The sequence below is a fragment of the Poecilia latipinna genome, unplaced genomic scaffold (assembly GCF_001443285.1).
Source record: "Poecilia latipinna isolate Pla-1442-1.1 unplaced genomic scaffold, P_latipinna-1.0 Scaffold203, whole genome shotgun sequence".
Classification (NCBI taxonomy): domain Eukaryota; kingdom Metazoa; phylum Chordata; class Actinopteri; order Cyprinodontiformes; family Poeciliidae; genus Poecilia; species Poecilia latipinna.
Window position 1 is genome coordinate 406909 of NW_015112819.1, and position 24624 is coordinate 431532.

At 38.5% G+C, this 24624-nt stretch overlaps 1 protein-coding gene across 8 annotated transcripts in view; it reads right to left on the reverse strand.

Moving 5' to 3' along the window:
- tanc2b (tetratricopeptide repeat, ankyrin repeat and coiled-coil containing 2b) overlaps positions 1-24624 on the reverse strand; it is a 152642-nt gene that overhangs the window by 105976 nt on the left and 22042 nt on the right. Inside the window, exons 1-2 of one of the 8 annotated variants that reach the window (XM_015031350.1) lie at positions 16877-16892; positions 16607-16687 (exon numbers count right to left, since the gene is read on the reverse strand). The exons of the other annotated variants lie outside the window; for them this stretch is intronic. The gene's annotated coding sequence lies outside the window, so the exon portion shown is untranslated. Of the gene's footprint in view, positions 1-16606; positions 16688-16876; positions 16893-24624 lie in introns of those variants that run through there. 8 annotated transcript variants of the gene reach the window in all.

The following is a 24624-nucleotide window of genomic DNA, read 5'->3' on the forward strand; positions in this document are numbered from 1 at the left end:
TTTTTTGTGGCAGTTTTCTTATCTTGTTGTTTGTTTTTCTTTTGCCCCCCTTTCTGCGTTTTTTTTTTTTTTTTTTTTTTTTTTTTTTTTTTTTTTCTTTTCCCAGTTCAGGTTGCTCATTAAAAAACATAATGTGAAATTATATGAGAACAGCAATCGATATAGTTTTTCCTAATCTTTACACCCTGAGCATTCATTAATCTTTAATGTAAGGAACAGAGGCAACACAGGAAGCTGTTGGGTTTTATAAATTTTAAGACAAATATGAAATTATTAAAACTGGCCTTAGCAGCTTGCGCTATCAATTAGCATGATTAGCAGCAGCCTCTGTTTCCATATAGAATGCAAGTCCCTATTTTACCTGAAATTTCCTAAAGGCCACCTTCATTTAAACTACATTTAATGATGAACAGAAGCTAAAACCTTAAAGTGATAAAACAGCAAGCTTACTATATTGTGAGGGGGTATAATATTATTTACTCAGAGTGCTGCTCTCTCTCCCTCTTAAGCAGCTTGAATGAACCTCAAACATCTTAACGTGGCTAGAAAATAAGACTTCCCTTTTATGCAACTAACTTTGCTTCCTTTCCTTTAATTTTATATACCGTCCTGTTACTGAAAATCACTAATCTCACCAGTCTGAAAGAAAAGTGCACATTGGTTTTACTGTTCAGTTTTCACATTTGATCAATCACAAAGTTTAAACTCATCAATATTTTATTTTTTTTTTACTTTATTTTTCCTTTAGATAGTTCTCAATTTCAGTCTTATGCAGTAACTTTTGAAAGTGATAGGTCTGAAGACAATAAAAACAAAAAAATCAAACTTTTCAAAAAACATTATTTTAAATGCTTTCACCGAAATGCAAACCCTTTAAGAAACGGCATGTAAACTTTAAGCATGGCAATTTAATGTTTCTGTACATTTATTCTCTGCTAGAGCTAATAAGGGCACACATATCACTGCTTTGGCAAAAGCGCTACAGTTATTGGCTAGGATGTGAAAAGAACCCAACAGTTTGTACATGTGCAGGAACATCTCATACAATTGCAACACAAGTGTTTAATCAAAGAAGGGTAAACTGAAACCTTTTGAGATCATTCTGTGCTAAACGGATACACGCACAAGCTGTTCCTGGGTTTCTGTCAACATCTGAACTAGAAGATGGACTCGTAAAAATAAAGGGTGGAAAAATAAAAGCTAAACTGGAAGAATATTTAAAAAAAAAAAAAGTAGCTTGACGGTGAAAGAACCCAGAATTTATGAGTCCAGAGACTTGCGTCCTTAAGCTTAATGAATTCACTCGCTGACAGCCCCATGACTTGGCTGTTTGGTTCAGCACCTCAGCTCTTCTGTAGTTTATTGCCACTTTGGGACCTTAAAGTTACATTGCCCCCCAAAACAAAACTAGGTCTCAAAGTTTCTTAGCAGGAAGAAAAGCAGTACACTAATTAAAACCCAGTTACTCGCCATGTCACGGCCCATTTTTCTTACGCTTCATCAAAATAACACAAAGTATGCCCACGAGTAGTAATCACTAGAGCCTAAGTAAGTTTCATGCATTATTCCTGGTAGCCTTGTCGGTCCTAATGAGCACTTGTAAACATACTACATACAAAAATGGCTGCAATATTTGAAAGTAGCCTCCAGGAGATCCCCTTGACCTTTGTATTCACAGACTTACTGATTAAACCACAAAAAGATGTTGACATTGCTTAAGTTAAGTCAGCAGAATTAAAATGAGGGCATATTTATCTTTTTAAGCAGATCTTCCACAATGCTTTAGGGTTCACCTGTCAGAGTTTAAGGGCATACGTTCTGAATGTTATATATTTACAGTCATATTCAGTAATTTGGAATATTATTGAAACAGTCCTTTATGTCAGAAACTCAATTCACCAAGTGAAAAATATTATATAGAAAAAGGAGACACACAGACTAAGGTTTTCAGGCTTTTTGATTTTGATAATTATCATGATTTTTCACATACTCCTAAATTAAGCACAACATTTGAAGACGTCCGACTAATAAAAAGTGACTCCAGAAATGTTACAGAAATAAATTTTTAACAAGTGCTTTCAATCTGACAAATGAGCCTCATCAAGACTTTTATGTTCTAATGTGTGAAACAGAATTTATAAACATAAACAAAACATGTCAGTGTATTGAAGGAAATACCTGTGGTCGTGTAGTTGTTCATCGATTGGACAGTTTTCTTGAGACAGTTATCAAAGGAGAGTGAGAAAATGAAAGCTAATAATTTAAAACAACACACGAATGAGTACAAGCCTTTGTTTGAAATTAAAAAAAAAAAAAAAATTGTAGGGAGTTGACATTTTTGTCAAGACAAAATGTAGTTATTGCTCCATTTAACGCTTTTTTTTTATTTTTGTTCTGCGCTGCATTAATCTAATCAAGTTCGTTTTCTGTGTTCAAGAATGGATGGCATGGTTGTGAATGCCAGAACAACATCTTTTTGAAAATTGTTGGGATAATATTGGTATTTTATTGAAAATCACTTTCTTGGACAATACAACTATGTTGTTGATTCATATCCACCTGTGTGAAAACATCTGCAGGCCTCAAAACAAACTCTGTCCTAATCAGGTTTAATTTTCATTATAGCTGCATTAAAATCAGATTCACTGTAAAGTGGAGCACCTTAATGAATCACACTGTGTCGACATCTGCTCAGTTCTAAACTTAGCAGAAGTCTTCATTAGCACGAGCCTCAGCGTGAGCTAACACAGAAATGTCTGCATGGATACAAAAGATAAACACACACGCACACACATCTTCTGTTGGAGAGCTCGTTAAGAGCCCATTCTCCTCCGCTGCTGTGATCTGGGCCTGATCCACCGCAGGAGAGCGGGTGGGTTCTCACATCCTGCCAATGTGCAACAATAAGAAGCCACTTTCATCCAAATCACTACACATAAACAAGGAGAGAAGCAAAGATCCTAGAGTTGAAGAAATAATGGCTACACTAGTTGCATTTTTGGATTTATGTTGCAGTACACCAAGATATTGATGTTTCTATCTTTTCTGCAGTTATGTGACAAAATATCTAACAGACATTCAATGTGTAGTGCTCTGGATTACATTTTAGTTCTGCTTTTGGTTCTGGTATAAAGACGATTTCAGAACAGCTGTGGCTTGGGATCCGCAACTCAGACATTTGTTTTGACAAATTCAAGAGGAAAGCAGTGATTGAAACGCAGCAGGATGGCATAATCATGACAATAGAAAAGTTCAAATACAGACTCAGCAGCAATTTTAGTCATTTCTCTAAAATAAGACAATAAATATTGTCTTTGGAGATGATTTAAAAATGTGTGCCAGAAATGCAATTGGCTTAGTCAGGTCTGATTCACAATGTTTGTCAAAGTTTTCTCTCGGATATTTTTTTTCCCCAAATAGTGTTTGTGTAAGCATTTTATATACAGGTGCACAGCTAATAAAAATGAGGATAAAATACTTTTAACATTTCTAGAATAGTGTGTTTTCCCTCTGTTTGTGCTCAAAGCAGAAAACTGAAGTAACATTTTCTTCTACAAGTACCTCTCAGCTTACAATACTGTGGCATTCAGCTACACAAAGACACTATATCCTTCTGCAGGCTGTTGTGAAGCCCATTTATAAATTTCAGACCTTTTTAGTGTACTTGGAAATTTGACGATGATAGTCTTAGGGGCAAAAATTCAAGCTGTGACTTATAAAGAGTGAAAATAAAACATTTCAACGGCTAAATGTGTGTTTTGGTAAAGAAACGAGAGCTCTTTGGAACACGCTCGTAAGGAATGTATTGCAAAACTAGTTTGAAAAAAAAAAAACTAATCCCAACCCTTATAACTGCCTAACCTGTTGATTCAAGAAATCAATGATAGGAACTGTCTGACAGCATGAAGAAGGCTGAAAGATCCCAAAAAAGTAACACAATGCATGCTCCAATCTCATGAAAACAAATAAAGTTAAAGTTATTGGCATCTGCCAGTCTGAAAAGAGTTACAAAGCCATTTCGAAGGCTTTTGGAGTTCTGCGAGTTGCAATGAGAGCCATTATTCTAAAAATGCAGAATGCGCGGAAGAACATTAACCCTTAATAGGAGTTATTAGCCTACTGAAAATACTATTCTAATGACTCACACAGGAAATCACAAACAACACCTAAAGCACTGCTAAACTGACATTGATGGGAGCTCCCAGGTCAAAACCACAGTGGACGAAAGATATCACAAATACCGAATTCACATCTGCCAAAACAATCCTCTGGTGATCCCTAAAGACATTTAGGGGGAAAAAGGAAATTCTTCAGAAGAAAAACACCACACTGACAGTCAAATATGGTGGTAGTAGAGTGATGATTTGGGGCTGCTTTACACCTTGGACAACGTGGCACAGCTGATGGAACCATGGATTCTGATCACTGCTCATTTGGGTTACGCAGCAGGACGACGAGTCAAAACATGCTAGCAAGTCCACTTCTGAATGTGTCAAAAAGAACGGGAAGATTATGGACCGTCTTAATCTGGGGCTTCAATCCAACTGAGGTTTTCTGGTATTACCTCCGACTGGCTATTTACACTAGTTCAGTCACAAAGTTGGGAAAAATTCAATCTCAGTAATGTGAAAGAATCATTGCAAATGATCACAAATGCTTTATGGCAGTTGTTGACACCAACTGGGGCAACAACCAGTTCTTAAGTTTCAAATAGTCGATTCTGGTTTGAGTCAAACACACCTTCATGTAAGTACAGCACCTCATACCAAACTGAATGGCTGCATTCATGCTGCACTAAATAAACAGATGTTGGCAGGTTTCCTACCAGAGTAAAACCAACTTAAGTGGGAACTATAGAATTTTAATTTTCACAAAAAAGGAATGTTAAATTTGACATGATCAAACTATTACTTTCTTCTATTATGAAGTTTTAATGCATACCGATTGGAGAAAATTCCACATGACAGCCAATCAGTCAAGTCTTAGGCGATTTGAGGGTGATCCAAACGGATCTGCAAGGCTGAGGGTGTGAAGTGTTTGTCACAGGCTCTATTACCTGCAGTGACAGGCTAAAAGACAATCCTGTCAACTCTTAAGAAGTCTGATATTGAGGGAGGACAGGCTGCAAGTGGGTCGGAAGACTCCCAGGAGAGAGAACATAATGTTATGGACCATTGTTGTTGTGAGTCTGTGTGGATGGTATAATGCAAGTGCACAGGCAGCAGTTTCACAAGCTGTTAACTGGAGGTAGGACAATGTCTATATCATTTTTGATTAATGTGTGATCTACTCTTTTACAGCACAGAAAACTGGTCAGTCAGAGCGCAAGCAGGCAAAACACAGGGCGCCGTGTGGGTAGTTAACAGATCTGAACTTTTCTGAGGCAAACCCCCTGTTGAAGTGAACAAATCAACAAAAACAATGTTGAGTGCACAAAATGGGTTTTCACAATCTCATTTTGTGCATCATAGATATAAATCCAATGTAAAAAAAAAAGCAAAAAATAAAAAAGCAAACATACTTCCCCTTCAGTTTTTCAAAGTTTCCTCTTTAAAGGGTCATAAACAAAAGAAATTGTGCTTTCTAAAGTACCAGCAGGGCAAATAATGCAGATGAATCTTTGTTGCCGAAGCTGTTGCTTCCTTGTTGTGCCTGCAAATTGGTTTACCCGCAGAGAGCAAACTGTAAATCAGTGGCATCTTCCAATTTACCAACCAGCAGCAGATGCAATAAAAGAAGAAATTTCCGTATGCCAGTAAAGCCCAAAGTGTAACAGGGTTATGTCTCTTTGTTTTCTTTATAAACTGGAGAGCTAAAAAAAAAAAAAAAAACAAATACCAGGGCAGGTCTTACTGTATTTTTTAATGATTAAGCTCCATAAAAGCTGCTCCTTTAGTTCTTTTTTTTTTTACCACTCTTTCTTTGCTCTCTTCCAGTTTGACCAACCTCAGTTGGTTTAAAGTCGAGTGACTGATAAATTGTTTCTATTTTTATTTTATTTTAACTATTTCAGTTTAGGATAATTCAAAAAAAGCGAGCTCTTACTTCACCACAGCTTTGCTGCTTTTGACTTTGTTCAACCTACTCAGTTTGCGTTGTGTTTTTGTGGGCTATTTTTCCTGATACATTTAGTTTCATTATTAATATTTTTGGGAAACACTTTTAAAAGTTCTTACATGTTTATAAAATGGTTTATGGATTGAGCGTATTGGGACATACTCATATTAAATGGGTACTGACTATTTAAAGTAGGCAGCGCAAGAATAATTAGAACAGTCTGTATATATGTGCGTACATTTTTAGACATATTTTCTATACTCCAGTCATTTTAAACTCTGCAAATAACTACATCAACTGGAATATGAAAAAAATGTGATTCTATTCATTTGCTCAGAAACTGATTCATCATATAGATTCAATATATAACCTAGTCAGAGACTTCAAGTATTGATTTATGTCAACCTTGATATTGTAGATCTGATTTTAAAGAAATTTTATGCAAGATTGATTTTAAAAAATGGATATTTGGTGCAGGAATTTTATCTCATGAAGTCTTTCTCTTAATTACAGAATCAAGAGAATGACTTCTGACAGAAACGCGACCAACGCCCTTTCCAAGCAGGATTGACCAATAAACATAATTGCTACACAAGCTGTCTACTTAGAGAGCACTGCTTCCAGGCTTAGTAATGGAAAGTTGAGTAAAAGGTGAAAATGTGGTTGAAAAATCTTCTTTTCAGATGACAAAAAAAAAAAAAAAGTATCTAATTTGGTCCCAGAGTTTGGAATCAGAGAGGAACAGAGTGCAAGCTGCTTGATGTCCAGAGTGAAGTTTCCAGTTTTTTAGGGAACTATGTCAGCTGGTGTTTTATTAACCGTCTACTTGTGCATTTTGTTTTCCCTGTTTCCCCAGCTTACCTGCTCAGGATATCACTGTGCTTGGTTACCGTCAAATTGGCCTGATCTAAACCACCGACCCACAGACAAGCTGAGGGCCACGATTAAAGAAATAATCCACGCAAAATTAGCCCTGTCCAAGAATATTCTACACATTTTTTTTTTTTTTTTTCAATATTACAATTAATTGAGATGCAGTGGCCATTTTTTTAAACCAAAGATTTGGCCTTAACTTATCCAAAACACAGAACAGAAAGTGTAGTCTTGGCATGAAGGAACACTATACCTTCCCTCTACCCTACAGGAAAGCCTGGAGCATCTCCTATCCTGGCCACTGAGGTTCTGTACAACTGAAGGACAGCAAACAGCATGGTGGCGGCGACAGGCCAGAGAGGTGACGCATATGAGAGTGGCTGAGTGCGTCAGGCTCTGGCTGACAGCACCACGACTCAGCAGTGTCCTGGATGGATGGAGGTGTTATGATGGAGGAAACAGGAAGAAATGGAGAGTGTGTATGTGTGCAACAAAGCGAGTGAAACAGGAAAAAAAAAAAAAAAAGAACTGATATGCCCCAACTCCTACGCTGCCATTTGATGCTGAATAAAGCTATGTTGCAGCACTGAGTGGGTGGGATTCGTTTAAAACATATAAAAATAAAGGCGGTGAATAAGAGTCTGGAAAAAATGAGAGGGGCTACATTAAGCCTCTCCTACCTTCAGACTGAAACACCACTGGGGTTACCTCACAGAGCACAGAAATGAAAAAGCACGCAGCAAAAATAACCAAGCGGAATTGGATACATATTCAGCTTTGTGTGCTCTATCACAAACAAGAAGAGGACAAAAAGAGAAATAAAAACTGGATATGGCTTCTGGTCTGAAGAATTTGTTGTTGCATATTTTCAGGTTGCCTTTCTTTATCTGTTATAAATGAAGCAGCTGACTGGCCTTAGGAGGTACTCCACCAGGTAAAAACAAAGAAATGAAAATTGATATCAGAATGCTTGTGCTAGCTTTCTAACATTAGCTAGAATTAGCTAATGTTATCCAAGTATAAAATTAGAACGCTAGCTAATGCTAGCATTCTATGTTAGAATGCTAGCATTAGCTAGCATTAGCTAGCATTCTAATGCCAGCATCTCTGTTTTGTCATTTATTACAAAGATTACAGAAGGAAGTCAGTCAAAAAGGAAGCAAGTAAGCAATCAAACTAGTTTTTATAGAAAGTAATATGCAGTTAAAGTTGGTTAACTGGTGAGACACTCATAAAATCAGATCTACAATAAAAATGTGTTTTTCCAGTTAAATGTGGTTGGTGTCCCTGTAAATTTCACTCTATGTTCTGCCTAAAAACTCAGAAAAACAGAGCACTAAAAAATAATTTTAATGCTCTATTGAACATATCAAGCTCCTGACTAATTGTTTCAGGACTAGTTGAGCTATAAGCAAAATGCAGAACATTTGAAAGCTTGCTGTAAATGAAACCTGGCATAGTGGTGCATTTTTTTCTTTATTTAGAGCAACATCATCCCATGTTCCCTTTGACCTCAGGGTGTTTGCAGCAAGAGAAGGAGTGTTCAACTCCCGCTAAGCTTGCAGATGCCACTTTCTGCACCGGCGAAGAGTGTTTAATGAGAAAAACTTGGAATCCTCATGAATTCACACAGAGAGGCTGGGAAGAAAAGGAGCTCCTGCTGCAGTCACAGTTCATTCATTATTGTGGATGATTTCTACTGGCTTTTAAATTGCCTAATGACTGTGAGGAATATTACCATACAGCGCTTTTAGAGGAGTGCTTAAAATTTGCTTCTGTTGCTTAAAGCGTTCTCCTGTTATTACGACAATTTGTGAGCTTAGGAACGGAAATTTGTAACACACTCAAATCTTGCTTCTTTTGGAAGACGTGGGAACTTTTACTTACATCAGGTGAGCAAAGTGAATCCTGTATAATGGAACTATTCATACAATATGGGAGAAAAAAAAAATAAAAACTCAAAATTTCTGTGAACGATTTTTCGAAATCTCCAAGATTTAGAATGACAACGGATATTTTACACAAGTCTGTACAAAACGTTTCAAGTGTGAACTTAAATCCAAGTGACCTACTGTGCCAGGACCTTATCTCTGAGTAATGCTTAAATTGATCGTAAGATGGTAAATATGTTTTATAGCCCTGCATTTAAACTTCAGATAAATAATTTCTCTCAGTCATTATTGCAGCATTAAATAAATGCAAACAATTCCGGTCATTCTAACTGACCAAACAAATCAATGAACATCACAGTTTGTCTGATATTGTGCTAGACAGTGCATGCAAGCTACTGGTTTCAATGTGATATAAGAAATGCTTGTTTCAAAAGTTATCTGCCGCCCAGAGCGCTGAAAACAAAACACAAGAACCTAAACAAAGACCCATAATAAAAATAAGTCTCACTGCTTTCCTATGAGCCACTCTGCGGTTATTACTCGCTGCATTGTTACGCACTGGTTCGCCTGCAGCACTAATTATTTTTCCTGTTTATTTCAGACTGTTGATAAGTCTACTATTAGATTTAATGAAAAAGAAACTGCCAAGGAACAAACGAGTTCTCTAAATTCCATACCGCATTTAGCTCCACAGATCACAGAGGTCGGCTAACATAAATAGGCTGCGTAAAGTTCAAGAAATTTAATAACATTCAGAGAAACAGGCTAAACTCTATCCAGTGTTGATGCCACGGCTCCGGGCGTCGGATTTGCGCACGGTGACACGTATAAAGACCGAATCCTGTCTCGGGGAGTTGTGCAGAAGTCAGTTTTAGTTTCCATGGACCGTCTACAGGCTGCATGACTAATCATTCTGTTGAGTGGCTATTTGATGATATTCATGTTGAAAGAGCTGCAACCCTGAAATTAGTCATCATTTAATGGAATTCACCGTAACGGGGGGGATGCTACTTTTCACCAACACAAAACAGCCTCAGATAAAAAAATAAATAAAAAAGAAGACCGATTTTGGTTAAAAAACTTCAAAATGAAAGAGTACCATTTTCAGCTTATTTCTGTATTTGATGATTCAAAGCTTCTTATGCTTTTATTTGCACAAGAGATACCACTTCCCTTTGTGTGACACCAGCTGAATATGAAAAAGGGGTAGCAGATAAAACACAGCGTGCAGTGACTCAAGCACAACCAGAGGCAAAGAAAAGCAACAGCTGTAAAGGCGCTGCACCATGTTCGACAAAAGCTGGCCAGGGGCAGACGAGTGAAGTGTCATTTTGAATCTTGCTCGTCAGTCTGCAAAGGAAAAGCTATGAGGTTGCGGGGAACTAACAACCAGAAGTTGAAAATGACCAACGGGAGCCCAGAGAAGAAACAAAAAAAAAAAAAAAACGAGACGGAGAACGACTAACGGATAACGCGTGAAGGAAGACCGTCGTTTGCTCTAGCAGTTCTCACCCGCAGTGATGCAATAACTCACTCTGTGTTCGGCGTCACTGTGACGACAGGAGGTGGAAGAAAAACCACATGTGCTTATATACACGCAGATAATGCCAACGCGGTATACTTGAAATGCAACAGACGAGTCTGTAAGTGAAGGCGTGAAGGCCTGAATAATGAAATGGACATTAAAAAATAAAAGGAAGCTGCAGAGGCACAGCAGACACCAACACTTCCACAGGGCGTGGAGAAAGTAGGCTAATGTCTGCGGCTGTGTATCTTTTATCACCAGTATGACAGCTTCACCATATACCGGGCTATATTTAGAGGTGAGAATATATATGTGCACATACATTGAAATGGACCTTCTTCTCCATTCACATAAAAAGAGGTAGCAAGTCAGTTAGAAGATGGCAATTTTCTGATACGCTTGATGAAACGAGTAAGATTAAGTTCAGATAGTACATTTAAAAACTGCTGAATAACTTGAGATTTTGCTGAATGCAGAAGTCCAGCGAAAAGTGTGAAGCTTAGATAGACTTCAGTTTAGCTTATGGATAAGTGTGTGTCTGTGAGAAAGAGACACTTATTAGTTTTGGCAGATCCTGCTCTTATGCATCAATTTTTTATATAAAGGGTTGCCGTCAGCTGGGCACTTAATATTGCGTGGCAGGAGTCCATTAAAGAGACAAGTGGACATCAAGAGATGGGTTTAGCTCTTTTAAACAGTGTAGAAGAAACAAATACATTTGGTTTTTGTTAGCAGCGGGTTAGTTTAATGTCTCCCCACCCCCATTGAGCTTAAAGTGAAATCTCAATTTAATGAGGCAATTAAATTGAGAATTAAATTATCGAAATCTTCTCAAACACTTCTAAGAACAGAATGAAACCACGAAGGTCATGGCTTGTACCTCACTCTGAGCTCTTATAAATAAATCAATCATTAGAAGCTGTTCAGAACATGCAGTCTGACTCTGCATTCCCTAGACAAGCAATGTCTGAAAGATTATGATTTATCCTATTTTTTTCTCACTTATTTATGAATACTTGTACTTGGATTTTTTCACACCATTTTTTTTTTCCCCAAACACCTCTCTTACTGTAATTAACGTGATGTTGAACCAGATCAGTCACTCTGGCAGCATTTGCAAAGTGTTTGTGACGCAACAGCTCGTCCATTAACTGGCACAAAACACAGCATTAAAATATCACTTCAGTCGACGACTTTCTCCCATCGTTTCCTGTCCAATTTCTCACTCATTTTTACAATTCTGCAGCTCATATTTTGGGGCTGTCACAGTATGACAATTTCGCATCGTTATCATTGTGTTCAGGGTGCATGCACTTATTACCCGGAGCTGATTTTATTGCACTAAACAGTTTATATTTTAAATCTACATTTGATTGTTAGTTGTTGTTTTTTTTGTTTTGTTTTCAGGCTGTCAAAAAGTGGAGCATCTAGGCTTGGATTCAGGATCTCTCAATTAGAAATGAAATGCCTTCACTTGATGAGCGACACTCTGAGACTGCGTCATGCACAAGAAACATGCAAGTCAGAGATGTGTAATGTATACAAGTCCTGGTTTTATTCTCGTAGTTTTAGAATTATTGTATTTTCCTGCCAAATGCAAATGAAACTCCGTTGCTCACGTGCCTCCGAGATGTTCTGTTAGCGCTGCAGGGTTGCCGCATCATGAGTAGTTATCTCACATAGGTGTAGTAGCTCTGGATAGGAACATTATGCAGTTTTTCTTTCATGACACCAAACTAACCTTAGTCAATGTTTAGCTTTCAAATAAGAAAACTTGGGTAACACTTTATTCGAAGGGGCGTGCATAAGACATGACATAACACCTATTAAGAACATGAAGGAGTCTTCATGAATGTTTATGACTGTTGTCATGAAGTGTCATTCGGTAAACGATGACACTTTTAATGCAAATGTGCATGAAAAGTTGCATTAAGGGTGTCCAACTTAGCATTATTTGGCAAATAATTACATTTTTATGCAAGGTTGTATTAAAGCGTACGTTAAAAAATCAAATAAGAGAGCCAGCTTTGCATTAAGTGTCATTATTTGGCAGCTCATTTTAATTGAGCTTTTCAGACATTTGACTAAAATGTAATTGTGGTTCAGCCCCAGTCAAAATCAGGCCTGTTACTCCAAGAAACACATTAATGAAAACACAGTGTATGCTCTCAGACCCATTAGGATACGCTTATAGCAGTGAAAATAGTGCAAGTTATGATTCAGTATTTTACAGTTGACGTTTGCCAGTTTTGTGTGCGTGTCTAATTACATGTTTATGTTGGCGCCCACTGAAAATATATTCATATTTTAGCTTGGTTAAACATTACATCGCATAGTTATTGCGGTTTATATTTTTTCATGTTGGATTGGAGTTCAGTGATGTAAATTGTTAATATTTTTAATAAAATCTCCTAATATTTTGCATTCGTATCCAGAGCAGTTCTGTGTTTGAGGCAGACCAGACAGTATGCGTCCGGTGTGAGAGCGGTCTAATGTCAATGCTTGGACTTGCATTTGCCCTCCAAGAGTTGAGACTGGAGTTGTGTTTTGGAAAAAAAGAAAAGAAAAAAAAAAGCAGATCTCTAAATATCTCTGCTACAGATGATTGAGTTGGGGCTAAAACATAATTACATTTTAGTCACAAGACTGAAAACGAGCTGCTAAAGATAACTCTGCTGTTTACCTCTGGATGAGAGGAGATTACATTAAAATGATTTGCATCTGTGCTGGTGTGAACAAGCTATTTAGCAAAAAACAAGGGACTTTTCATTCTGGTCAAAGAATGGATAACGATAATAAATTCATTCAGCAATAATCACCATACATTTTGCACAACTAAAAGATCTGAGATAGCTGACACGCTGATCTAGTGAGTCAAAACCACTCAGAGTTCTGCTGTCCATAAACTGGAGAGAAGGAAAGGCGGAGGTATCAGACAGAGGAGATTTTGCGCTAAATGCAAGACGAGAAGACAGATACCATGAAACAGAGACAGCAGCGGAGGTGCATATGGGTTTGCAGTCCACGTCTCACAGTTGTGGTTCTCGCAATTACTGCTTTTGTGAAAGGAACCAACACTCCCCTTCGCTAACACAGCAGTGTACGAAGGGGCAGAGAGCAACTCGCAGGATTCCGACTCAGTTTATTGTGAACATTCTTAAAGACTCGCAAAGTAGTCGCTCTGTTTCTCTTTAAATGTTATGAAAACAAAAGTGATGAATGTCAGGATGAATGGTTAGTTCAACAGATAGACGGTGGGTAAAAAAAAAAAGGTATAATGTTTCCAAAATACATGCTACTTCCATACTTCTTCCTGTTCCTGTTTGACAATCCCAACACTGTAACATTGGCATGCTAAGTAAGTCACGGCACTTCCTGTTATTTAAAAGTTTGCGACATTGAGCAACCATAATAAACCCATCCAGATCAATAGTCACGATGAAAGACACTTTCCTGGGAAAAATAACAGGATGTGGATGGGGAAAATATATCTGATATGGACTGAAAAACATACAAATACCTTTATAAACATAAATTCATTTGTGTCCCATTTAACCAAATAAAAAGAGAGTTACTTTATCTGTTTTCTCCATAAAAGATTTGTATAAGTGACAGCAAGGTCCACCAGGAAGCAAAAAGATGACTAGAAGTTAGATTTAAAAGTGTTTTAGCACCTGCAATTATGAGCATAAATGGATGATGAACGAGCGGAACGAGTGGGACTTGACAAAAAGAAGATGAGGGGGAGGAACAAAACAACCACTCCAGAAGGAACGAAAGGAACAGAGAAGCAGCAGGAAGGATGTGAAAAAGAAGCCGTGATGAAAATGTTACAGCGCACAGATTGACAAAAAAAAAAAAAGAAACGAAGGAGAAAGAGGGAGAGAAGTGGCCGAGTAAAAAGGAGAAGACAATGATGGAGGAGAAAATTACTCGAAGGTGGGAGCACCCCGAGGGCATGAGGTGGACATTTGGTTATGAGATGATGCGGATAAATTGGGAGGCACAAGGACTTGGGGAACAGAAACGAGAGGGGAGGGAGGGAACGAGAAACAAAGTGGTGAAGACTCATTAGCCTACGCAGGGCTGGTACATTAAGTCTTCCCTGCTCTAGTGTTTTATCGCCCCCACTCCTCTCTCCTTTTGTTCTCCAGAAATATCCGAGTGGGCGGAAGAGAGTGTGTGAGGAAGAAGAGGAGAGTTGGACTACAAGTCAAGTGATGACAGAGAGGCAGAAAACAGGAAGACGTGTGACAAAGAGTGGAGAGGAGCAGAGAACAGGCCTGGTGTCTGAAGCAAAGTAAACAAAAAAAAATAAAAGAGGCTCATCTCAATAACTTATAAAATCACTAAGTAAAAAAGTTAAAACTCATATGTTTTACCAATTCATTGCACAAAGACAATGAATTGGTAAAACTTTGGCAAATTTGTTCTAGAAAAAAAAAGGGGGAAAGAGATTGGATAGACTAAAAGAAAACGGAACAAGACACAGCTTACCAAATTTTTGTCAGCTGGGAAACGATTTACAGATCTCTGAAACCAATCTCAGGCCATGCTGAGCTTGGTTTCAAATCAGTCCATCTTTGGCCTCTGGTTTGAACTGTAGCCTTTTTGTCAGTGCTGCTGTCTCCCATCAAAGACTTCAAACTTTAAACTTTCTTTTTCAGATTTGAGGACAGACCACCACCCTGTTGATGCTCTCCTCTTCACCCCTCCTCACCCACCGTCCATGCCTCTCTTCCTTGCTGCTTCTGTTTATTGACAAACCAAAAAATATTGGAAACAATCATCAAAAATAATCAATTATGCAGAAGAAACCTTTTACTGCAGCCATTAAGAGTTTAAAAGCCACAATTTGGATTTAACTTCAGCATAATGTTCTGCAGGGAGGACAGTTTCCATGTAGTTCTTTTTCAATTGGCCTTAGTGACCAGCTTTGTTTACGTCAATGTTTATATTTCAATACATATTTTGTTGCATCTTTTTTTAATTATTATTATTTTGACATATTTTTGATGTACAGGACAACCATAGGCTTAAGAGGATTGTAAAACCATTCAAGAGTCAAGATTGAGTAGAACTGCAGGCCGATTACCTCTATGACACATTAAAAATGCTTTTAGTTTTTTTTTTTTTTTTTGGTATTTTATAATATTCACCAAATATGAGAAAAAAACAAACTATGAATTTTCATTAGCTGTAGGCCATGCCACAAAAAAAAAAAAACTCTTCACACTTATCTACATTTTGAATTGAATTCCTGAAATGCAATAACTTTTCAATTACTTTTGGTTTTACTTCTCGAAAGGGAGAGTTAGAGGACATATTAGATATTTAGGAATGTTCATCTCTTTAAATACAAGATGTGATTGTTGAATGAAGGCGAACAAAAAAGGATTTGGGGGTAAGAATAAGTAATTACTGAAATAATTGTGACAATTCAGGAAAATAGTGCGCATTTAGGGGGATTAAATTAGGGCACGACGTATTTGTCAAAATTAGAAGAGCTTTTTAAAGAGATTTCCTGAAAGTCTGTCAACAAATGAAGATACAAAAGTATCGCAAACGGATTTTAATATCCAATTTAAGTGAGAAAGAGCCGAATGGATGACCATCTAATATAAAGTAGAATCATTTGACAAAGAAAAGGGATAGAACAAGAAACAAAGCAGGTATTTATGAAGAGATGAAGAATGACAAGTATCACCTTAAAAACATGACTTCTAATACTCATCAATAACTTGTTTTGGATTTATTCTTCCGATTGCTTTTCACCATAAATCTCTTCCACCATTAGTGTTTTATAACAGTGACACACACTGTCACACACACACACACACACGCATCTCATGCTTAAGGTGTGGCACGATGCTGCTAAGACACAAATTGCTGTGAAAGCCCGGGTCAAGGTGACTCCAAGCGCAGGAGCCAGTGCATAACAAACAAATCATCAAGTGGGGATTTAACACCAGCTGCTGACACCAGTCAGAAACCAAACAACACCCAGACACTCTTCAATCCCACAGCTGAACCCCTCACCTTTCAAAGTACGAGCTGAGACACCTACACAGAGGCTTTTCCCATCAACTGCTGCTCAGACTTGCAGGCTAAAGCAAACAAAAATACACAGAAACAAATAACAGGGTGAATAGTGCCTATTTTCTTCTGGAGCCTGCCCCTACCACTCCCTGTATTCAGAACTGAATTCAAAACATCAATGCGGTCCATCCGCCCTCCTGCCCCGATTCATCCGGCTCACCTTAGTCAGTCGAGCGCATGTCTGGCCAGTCAATAAAAATCCCGCAGCATGGTGGAGGAGGTCCGGAACAAAAGGAAGAGGCTGTAGGGACACGGAGAGGCGCAGGAAACAACGAAGGGGGAGAAAGGCAGAGAGAGGGACAAAAGATAGAGGGATGGAATAAAAAGGAAAAGAGGGAGAGGTAAAGAACGGTCCAGACAGGCTGAGAGCTCTCCACAATGTGAGCAGCGAGGGAGGGCGAGCACCAGGTGTCAGCACGCATACACTCACCGAGCCGAGCCGAGCGCGCACACACATGTACTCGCATACCCACAAAGCCGAGCAGACAGGCAACTCTCTCTCACTCTCATTCGCTTCCCACCTCCTCCTCCTCCTGTTTCTCCTCCTCCTCCTCCTCTTCTTCTTCTTCTTCTCACTCTCTGGCAGCAATAACTCTCCTCATCCTCCCTCTCACTCTGTAGTCAGAGTGGAATTCCTTAACCATTTCAAAACCAAAGATCCCGAAATCCAAAATGTTTCGCCATGTTGTTCAATGGCACTTCTTGTGATTGCACAATATTTGATAAAAGACAAAAAACAAATCATCTAAATTTGGTGAAAAGTAACCCCTCCCCTCTCTGTGTTAAATCACAAATCAACAATGATTAACTGGATTTCCCAACCAAAATTACTAAGAGTGACTATTTACACCTCACGTGGACTCTGTTGGCAATTTCCAAGGCAAAAACCACTGCCTACTAAGAGTCACGTATTTGCCAAAAAACTTATTCATGAGGCAAGAGGAAAAAATAATAATTTGAAGGGATTGGGGGGTGTTTTCTGTTAGATCTGTCTTAAAACTTAAAGCTAGACTAGAACATAATTTCCATCATTATACAGTCAGACAAAATGCAACAGTATTTGGAATGAACAATTTTCGGATCTTAAACTTGCCCTCCAAGCTTTACAACCCTCAAATATGGAGGAATTAAAGCAATTCTTTAAAGAAAATTATTGTGACACAAGAGAATAATTCATACATTTTGCAAAAATTGGTGCTACCAAACTGCTGCCACCAAAAGTGATAAACTAGTTATTGGGTTTAGGGGAAATTGCATTTTCACATAGGGCTAGATATTAAGCATATCTTTGTCTGACATCAATATTTATTTAAGTTGATATGTGTTACAAAAAAAAATGCAAAAGCAGAAGAAACATGTAACAGGAGCAAACACATTTCCACAGCACAGCAGTCTCTTCCTTTTTGCCACTTGGGGCCAGGGCAGGAGAAACAAATTGTAAATGCAAACATGATCTGGCAAACGTGATGCCAAACAGATTCTTGTTTATGCATCTAGTTTTGCATGAAATCCAGAGGGAAATTTTCCACTCCAGCTGCTAAATTTGCAACGACTTCAAGCAGCTTTCTGTTTGCTAACATTTGTCTGCTGTTCGCGTGATGTGAATTTATAGGCGGTTTACAGATTTTTTTTTTCCACTTCAGACCGCATCCTTTAATTCAAGTTTTCAGTTCAGCTGAAATCTGCAGCATCCAACATGGAGAATCTAATTACATTTTGGAAAAAGTACCTGTGGTCAGATGAGACAAAGATCAAAATGTAATTTTTTTTTTTCCCAAAATGACAAGATGAAGGTTCACAAGTCAACCTAATGGGTTTCAAATACCATAGCGTCTTTCAAGTATGGAGGTGGAAGCATCATGCTGTGGAGCTCTTATGCTCCCGGTGATAGTTGTGCACAAAGTTAATGGAAAAATGAAGGAGGGGGAAATACGTTAAATTCTTCCATTCTTCCACTTACTTTAATCGGGCAAAGTTGGGAGTTCCAAGAACACAATGATCCAAAATACACATCAAAACCGGGTTTGGAATGGATAAAGCTTCAATTTAAATTAACTCTGCCAAATACGCAAATAAGTGTGGTTAAAGTTTTGCATTTTCAAGGCTATAAAACTCATGAGGTTTTGCCTAAACTTAAAGGGGGGGGAAAAAAAAAGTCAGGATTGATTTTTATTTTTCAAAGATATTTTTTTTCTTCTCATGAACAAATATAATTATCAGCCTAGTTGCTTGAAAAAAATCATTTTCATATTTCATATATTGTTTTTCTCAATAAAATCTGGGATCTTAATCATCTCCCTTCTCAAGTACATCGTCATCTTTTTTACAACCATTAAATACAAATAAAACAGCCATAAAAGGAAACAACACAACATGTAGGTCAGGGTAGTAAGACCTGCTAAATATAAGTCACACTTCACCCTCTTATCTTCATTAAGCCTTCATCTTTAGTTGAAGATAAACCCGGAACCCCTAAAACACACAATTAAATCCTGAAGGTTTTCTCCTTAAAGCCTATGTGAATGTCTGAAGGGAAATTGAGGACAAGAGCCATAGAAGGAGAGCAAGAAAATAAATGGACCAAGAGGTGAGGGAAGGGAAAGATGCACGAGTTGCCACTATTGACGTTGTGATCAGAGACGGAGGAGAGGTTATACCAACGCTTCTTTACCCACGCGTCATGCTGCCCACTCCGTACCGCTGATGCTGAAATGCACGGCTCCCATGACAAAAGAGCAGCATGCGAGAGAGAGACTCCTACAGATTCCAGAGCAGCTCTCTATTTAAATGTCACTGTGCTCCAACACAGCAAGTGAAATCACTCAGAGAGATTGCGAGAGCAGCCGTCATACTGCTGTCAGTGGGATACTCAAGACCCTGCTGAGGGTAGTCGCAGAGTTGAGAGGGGAAAATCCCACAAATAACTGCAAAGGATTTATATGAAAGTCAAACATTTCTTTATATTTAGCTTACGGGGAGACGGGCTTTGTTTCCCTAAGTCTAAGTGAATCATTCTCCAGGCTTTGTTGAGTTCTTTGGACAATAGGCAGTTTCTTGGTCACAACACCCAAAGGTTCAGCCACAAAATGGCTTCTAAACCTACCATAATCAGGAAAAATATGAGTTTGTACAGGAGTAGGCTCAAGTTAGAGTCATCACATAGAGTTCAGTCCTCACATTCTTTCTGGATCGTGAAGAGATTGGTTTAAGCGAAGGATATTAGCTGCCTAGGTATAAAAACAAGAGATGGACTCATCAAGAGTTTGCTGGCTGATCTAATTTTTAAAACATAAATGTCAGCCAAATGAAAAAGTGTGTTGATTCACTGCTCAATATAGGCACTTTATACTTTTAGCATGGGACGGAGGCCCACAGCCTGGGCTGAAGTGTTAAGGAAGCCTCAGTTGCTTTACGCAGCCTTCAGTGTGTCTGCATTGTTGGGTCTTTTTTTTATTTTTTTTATCTAATACTTCAAAGATCTTCTCATGTTTAGGTCAAGCCAGTTTACAGGCCAATCAACTTCAAATAAAATGCTAACTTTACCTTCACTTATAAAAAGAAGACTTTTACCACTGACACCAAACCATTGCTTTTTCTCCTTAGTCCAGATAAGACATTTATTATGCTGTCTTTGCTGTAAGAAGTGGGTTGACATGAGAAATGTGGCAGTTGTAAAAGAAAAAAAAAAAAAGACATCCATGGTCAATACCTTGAAGCTTAACTCCAAGAAGAAATAATTGTGTAACGCCTTAAAAATACAGTACATAAGGGATACCATAAAAGATCACAACTATGTCTAGCTCCTTTGATATACAGAAGCTAGAGGACATTTAAATCTTTTGCACAACATGGGACGGAACCAGAAGTACTCCGTGACGAAGGCAGACTTGTGGCTCAACAAATGCAAAAAAACCCCGACAAGGACGTGCTTCACTGCGATTATACTGTCGATTGTGATACAAATGGAGCAACAAGCAGCCGAGTAGCATCAGCCGCAGATCATACACTCGACCGCATTGTTCTGTTTTATTCTGCAGTTGGTTTTGAGAGAATAGTGTCTTTGGACTGAAACAGCGTGTTGATATAACCAGGTGCCTCATACTTCCAAACTAAGAACACTGAGAGTCGGTTCTTTAACACACTAGCGAGTCTGGCAGATTCAGCCTCTCAGGCTTCACCTGTTGTAATTGGATGCAACACAACTGCCAGAAAAATTTGTCTGCTCACTTTCGCATGCAGCAGCTGTGCTTACACTAGTGGCCGTCTTCGTCCAATCGCTGTGTCGGCGGTTTGCAGAATCCAGGCAGGAGATGAAACACTGCTGGAGACGGGAGCAAATGTTTTGGCACCCCTACCAGGGATGTACAAAAAAAAGCCTTGAAATTGTATTTTACACTGAAAAAACACCAACTTGTAATTTGAGTGTATTTATTCAGTGTATTGCAAAATGTACCAGTGGAAGCTATATTCTTTAAATAACATTTTAGAAGTTTCTACCTTAGCTTTCAGGCTTACTTGAGGCTGTTGACATTTCAAAATTGAGTATTTTTTTGTGTCAGAAATGTTGGAAGCTCAAAATGATGAGCTTCCATCATTTTGGTGAAAATCTCACTCTTTCTGTTTGCCACAGCCTGAATCAACAAGACTACAAACTAAGTTTGAGTCTTCTTTACTTGATAAAATCTCCCACACAGAAGAGTGTTGTCACTGCAGTCTTGTAGCATTTAAAAACCTTCAAAACATAAGATCCACATGATAGAAATTAGATTTTCTCATGACATGAAGTAAGAATGGGTCTTTGGGAAGGCGGGAGAGATTCCAAGCTGTCACATTCCTGACCTTGAAGGACTTAAAAAAGGTCCTTTAGTAAAAGCGTATGGACGGCTGAGACAAGGGTGGTATGTGCATCATGCAGCTCCGCTGAAGCATAATGATGGGCCCATAAGTGCCTCCCACACTCCACAAGACATCAGAAAGCCGTTTCTGACACTTCGGTCACGTCGTCCATCTCAGCCCCCACACCCTTCTCGACTCTCCGTCGACAGTCTGAGTGGTCTTTGACCTTCAGTGTGCTTTCGCTTTGGCACCGCTTTCGTTACCACAGTTACCCAGACGAGGACACAGGTGCCAGCTGATGAGGTTAGCTGTTTTTAGCGTCCAAGCCGTCCACCTGATGGACTGGTAAATTATGTCTGACCCCACGAAGGAAGTGACTCCTCCTCATCCGTTTCAGTTTCGCAGGAAGGTCGCTAAGGTTGGTAAAGAAGAGCATTATCATGCTTCTGCAGGCTTCAGAAAGAATAATGAACCTTCTGCAAAGAGAGAGAAAACACGCAAAACTATCATCTAACGAGGATAAAAATCAGCTTATTGAGAAATAGGCAAACAGTTTTGTCTTTGACTTGAGAAGTTACTCAATGCGACCAACTCTCTTTTGGACCAGTGTATATTAACATAGCACCATTACTCTCATAGGACAGTTGTGTTGGCTCACAGTTGCCCAGGCAACACAGCATAAAGGCACCTCGGGATGTCAACAGCTGAAGGGTGAAAGTTAAATGACATTGCAGAAGAAGCTGAAGAAGGTCATAGACATTAGTCTGTTGTTCTTAGTAACCAAAATGTCAAAGCTCCCCTTTCAACAGCTATGAACCACACCGGCAGAATCTTTGTGTGAAGAGCGCTGCAAATAGGTTATTGAGCCACAGCATGATATAGAAAATGAGGTTTAGAAAATGTTCTCTACTGTGCAAGTGTTTTAAATCGGCAATTTCTGATTGCAGCATTTTCAAAAGCTACGCCCTACCACCAACTATTTCTCTTTAAAATCTACAACATAAGAATATCTAAGAATATATATATATTTTTTTTTTTACAGCCTGCTTTGAACTAAATAGTCAAAAATGACTAAGTAGCAGATGTAACATCTTACAGTGTGTCAGAGAGCATTAATAATGTTTCACAGGTCAGTATTTTTAGAAAACAAAAGCAAAATTATGATCTGTCCGACCAGCCAGTGACTGGTTGTGCCTCATCAAGCTAAAAATGGGATGATTCCGGCACAATATAATTTCTTCACAAAAAAAATGCTCTAGTGCTCAAAGTCATAGTGTTAACAGCATTGCTCTCATAAACCTCATGACAAAACAAATTATTTTTGCTCACAGGAAAAACAGGTCCAAGTGATTTGACAGTTCAACCAATAATATCCCCATTTGTTTCCACCACATTCCCCTCTTAGCCCTCCTACGTTTTTCATACATATATGCAAATAATTTCTTATTCATGAAGCTAACCACAGCATGTTATTTAATTTCTCATCAGTTAAGTATTTAGATGAATGAGAGAGATCATGATCAAAAACTTAATTTAACTGAATTGTATATATTTTTTGAAGATGCTGCACCACATTTTGACCAACGGGCTTTTTTTAATGCTTTTTTATTTTTCAAATTTGTGGTGAATGGGACCAAAACATGTCCCACATTCAGTAAGCCACCCCCCTCTGCAGGAGGACGGTGATGCCGCCTGTTAACAGGATCTGGTTCCATTCACTTTTCCTTCGGTTCATTAATACAGGAAGGAAGGGAACATTCTGCGGAGCAGTCGGTGCCAATCTGTCGCTCCGTGGAGATCAGCCAGAATCGGCTCCTGTTCAGCCGCTGCCCCTCCTCCGGGAGTTTCTTACATCTGATAATATTCCACAGGGGCAAACCTTTTTATCTCAGTGCGTATAATCCAGTCTCTAATGTTTAACGGTTTATATTGTATAGCTTGTTTTGAATGTGAGCAAGCAATATATATGTAAATGTACATCTGCATATAAATGTTTTGCAAATTCAACTCTGAAGCACATCAACTGCTCTGCAGACGTTTACAAATGTCTTTAAGCGAACACAGAAATAGACTAAATAATGAATGATATGAAAATGAGCCGATCTGGGGATAATTGTTGATCTATAGATCAGAGTTTGCAGAGGGATTGCACATAAATTAAAACATCAAATTCCAAGATGTCATTAAATACGTTTGGTCACAGAAACTGTGAGTGGAGTTGCAAAAACGTCCCGATGACACATGCTAATTTATTGCGTTAACAAAAAAGAGTGAAATGAAAACCAGAGCAGTTTTGTGGGATTTTAAGAAAGCCATAAATGAGCAGAAAAGTGGTGACAAGAGTCTTGAATGATGCCATGCAGAAAATCAATTAATAAGGACTGACTGTGCAGAACAGAAGTACTTTAAGCCAGCAACCATGACAACAGCAACAAGACAAAGCCTGGTACCGTTATGAGAACTCGCAGTCGGTGCAGCCGGGCTTTACGTGTTGTTCAGAAATGCACAGTAACCACATTTAGGCTGCATTAGGCCCCCTGCTTGCTGTGTCACGTCTTGCTTGTGCTTTGAATCTCAAAGCATGTTTGCTAATCTGATGATCTCTAATTAGATTTTTCAACTACTGTGGAGAATGAGCCATCAATTAAGACTCCTGTAATTAGAGGGGGCCAATTTGATTCCTGTCAAACAGCTGCTGCCTTCAGACTTTTAGAGTTACTGGAACTGGCAGGAAACTGGAACTGTTCATAAACAAATCGATACTCGGACACTAATTGATACTAACAAAAAATAAGAAAGAAAAAAAAGCCAGTTTCTGTGGAGTTTAATAACTTGAGAGTTCTGATACAAGCAGAGCTGCGGTAGCCTTCTCCATATTATTTTGTTTTTAAGTTGTCTTGTATTACGTAGCGAAAAAAATACAAGACAATTTCTCATGTTGCCCAAGCCTACGTTAAAGCTATTAACATAGTTCTGAAACAGGCTGTCCAATGGCCTAATACAGTTGTTGAAGTTTGTTAAAGTCACATTTCATGTTTGTTAGTGTAAATAAAGAATTGCTAGTGAAATAGCTCTGCCAAGCAAATATTAGCACATTAACTTAGATTCCTAAAACACAGCATGTTTCATTCTGTATCGTTTAGAAACTATTATTTTTCCTTTACCCTAGACAAGCAAGATAAGTGCAAGTTCATGTATGTTTTTTTTTCTTTCTTTCCAACCACAGTTCTTCATCCCGTCCCTCTAAAAGCCCATTAGTCATGCAAAATCTTCCTGTCCAGACACACCAACCTTTCAACCCCATTCCTCGTTTTGTAATCAGCCGATGCCATAACTGTAATT